The sequence below is a fragment of the Narcine bancroftii genome, chromosome 1 (assembly GCF_036971445.1).
Source record: "Narcine bancroftii isolate sNarBan1 chromosome 1, sNarBan1.hap1, whole genome shotgun sequence".
Lineage (NCBI taxonomy): Eukaryota > Metazoa > Chordata > Chondrichthyes > Torpediniformes > Narcinidae > Narcine > Narcine bancroftii.
The window spans coordinates 32553068-32555901 of record NC_091469.1 but is presented as its reverse complement, the minus strand read 5'-3'; the positions used below and the strand labels follow the sequence as shown (position 1 = coordinate 32555901).

Genomic DNA, 2834 nt, shown 5'->3' with positions numbered 1-2834 from the left:
AGCAGTGAGAACATGCATCAATAATATTCCATTCAGTGCTCTGTTGATTATCTTCCTGGTTATTGCCAACCACATACATTAGAAATGGAATTTTTGCTTTCTGTTTCACAGTGGAAACCAAGGTGTGAATGTCATTGATCCTAAACTTCTGCATGTATTGATGACCCCAGGAGTAATTGAAATGGCTGTTCTCTGTATGTTGGTTCTACCCTATGGCTCCAAATATGGAGTTACATTTGCTTTGTACAATGAAGTATTTTGCCCTGTACCTGCCCTTCCAGTTGCATTCTTGTTTCACTACTGAATGCCCACATCTGCAACAGCTCAGCTGGATCCTTGTCCCGCTAATGAATGCAGCCTTATCCCACAGTCAAATGCACTCCCGTCTCTACTCCAACCATACACCTGTCCCTTTCATGGCCTTATACCCTTCCTGTTTCCATATATGCACCTGACCATGCCCTGCTCCCCATCACAATCTTCCCTCATCTCCATGCCATTACCTGGGCCTTAGTCCCAGACACAATTCTGCTCCAGTTTCCAGAGTCCGGACACATTCCTGCCCTTGATCCCAGACTCATTCCTGCCTGAGGTCCTGGACTAATTCCTGCCCTGACACCAAACACATTCTTGCTCCTGATCCTCGTCTCAATCCTGCTTCAGGTCTCAGATACGTTCCTACCTCAGCACTCAGACACAATCCTGCCCCTGATCTCGGGTACGATCCTCCCCCCCCCGATCCCAGACACAATCCACCACCTGACCCCAGGCACAATCTTCCCCCTGATCCTGGACACAATCCTGCCCCTGATCCTTGCCACACACTCTCCCCACTCTGTTGGTGTCCTCCAGTCTATGATTTAGTGGCATCTATCACAGGAGCCTCCTGTAATTGACAGTAGTGTGCCACCTCAAAAATCACAGGTTGTCTGCAAGTAACGAACGGATTTCATTTTTACACATGTCCACACATGAATATTTTGTCTGTAATTCTACAATATTGTGTCCATGCCACAACAGTATTGTAAGCACACAAGACATTAAAAGCACACAAACTGAGAAGAAAGAACAATTATTGAAGAGAGAGAGAGAGAGAGAGAGAGAGAGAGAGAGAGAGAGAGAGAGAGAGAGAACCCGTCGTGTCGTGTAGAGGAATCAACAATGTCGGAGTTTTGAATTTAATAAAGGTGTGGGAACTCGTTCAAACATTAGGGTGTCCATAAGTCAGGCACTCATAACTTAGAGATGCCCTTCTATTCTCCAATCAGGCAGAACATGCCCATCTGTGGCAGATACTATGGGTCCCATGATGGCTTTGTCTGCAAAACTGCAGTGGAAAAAACTTGTTGATCTTTGATGATGACCGGAGAACAGAAGGAAAGTGATACAGATTTAATGAAAGCTGAGAATGTTTTCTTTTGAATTGCTTTTTTGGGGAGAGGGGTGCCGGATAGAGAGTAGGTGAAACTAGAATCTTTTTGGCTTCTGCTTTATATATACAGTTCCAAAAAGCTCCAAATGCAATGTCTGCAAGAGCATGTAAAAGTACCTTAAATTAATCATATGAATAATGGATTTCTCCTTTTAGCAAAATACATGGCAGGCCATTAAGATGCTGACTGTAAACTCTCATGTTTTGCATGAGTAAGGTGCCAAAATGTCCCAATTACAACTAAAACTGCATGTCAGAATGAAGGTATTTTTTTTAAACATGCAAGTTTGGCAGTTACTGTGCACAGTGATGTCAGAGTGAGGGTGCTGGTGAGTGAAGGAATGTGAATATTATTTCTTCTTGTTTATCTTCAGTTTGGTCATCGAAGCTAGTAACATCCCTGTAGGCTTGAAGTCTTTATTTGGAGCTTGCAGTTTAAGATGATATAAGGTGATAGAAGCAGATATTGTTACCTTGAGAAGGGACCCTTGTCTCACCACACCTTGCCACACCGCACCTCACTTCTCCTCACCTCCTCACCATATCAAACCTCACCACATGTATTAAAGAGAATTATGAGTTCAAGGCTAGGGACTTTTCACTTCACCCTGGTGTCAACAGAATCCTGTATTTTACCTTTAAAAGCTAGGGCTAATTAGCGACCAACGTGGCAATCTGTATCTCTAGCCATTCCCTGTGATATCACACTTATTGAGCTAAGAATGGTGACATCATTATAAGGTATTATTTCATGTACCTCAGCATTATTGTATTATTTAGGACATGAGGTTTACAATGTATAAATTTTAATTTGAAAAATAAAATTTCATTGGTGGTAACTAAGGAGAAGGATTTTTTTTAACTGGGAGATGTGGGACTGGGTGGGGGTCAGTGAAATTCTTCAATAAATTTCCAGTTAAAAAGGGAGATATTGGATGTTTTAATGGGGTTTGTATCCCAGGCTGCTCTGAATGGAATTGGAGGAGATATCATGGATGACAGTTGACTGGAGAACTGCAAATATAGTATTTTCATTCAAGATAACCCAGGTAGTTACAGGATAATGAGTCTTAATATTAGTAAAACCCCTAGTATCCAGCACCTATGGGGATTGGTAGATGCTGGATAAGTGAATCTTCCAGTTGCTTGAGATTGTGTATTTCCCGATTGGGGCACTAACAGTGAGGCACTCCAATTTTAAACTTACATATTTTTTACCTATTTATTTTCCACGATTTTTTTTTTGACTATTTGGTTGAGGCTACTAGTTGCTTGAATTCTGGATAACAGGGGTTTTACTGTACAGTGATAGAGAAGTTATTGAAAAAAAAATTCTGTGGCATGATTAATGGATGAGAATTAATCAAAAATAAACAAGGAGGCTGCAGATGTCAGAAAACAG

At 41.5% G+C, this 2834-nt stretch overlaps 1 long non-coding RNA gene across 3 annotated transcripts in view; it reads right to left on the bottom strand.

Moving 5' to 3' along the window:
• LOC138765149 (uncharacterized) overlaps window positions 1-2129 on the bottom strand; it is a 15920-nt gene extending 13791 nt beyond the window's left edge. For 2 of the 3 annotated variants that reach the window (XR_011358509.1, XR_011358517.1), the window contains exon 1: window positions 1906-2087. This is a non-coding gene — a long non-coding RNA (uncharacterized lncRNA). Of the gene's footprint in view, window positions 1-1905 lie in introns of all 3 variants that reach the window. The other variant, XR_011358513.1, reaches the window with a different exon arrangement.
• Window positions 2130-2834: the final 705 nt, after the last annotated feature.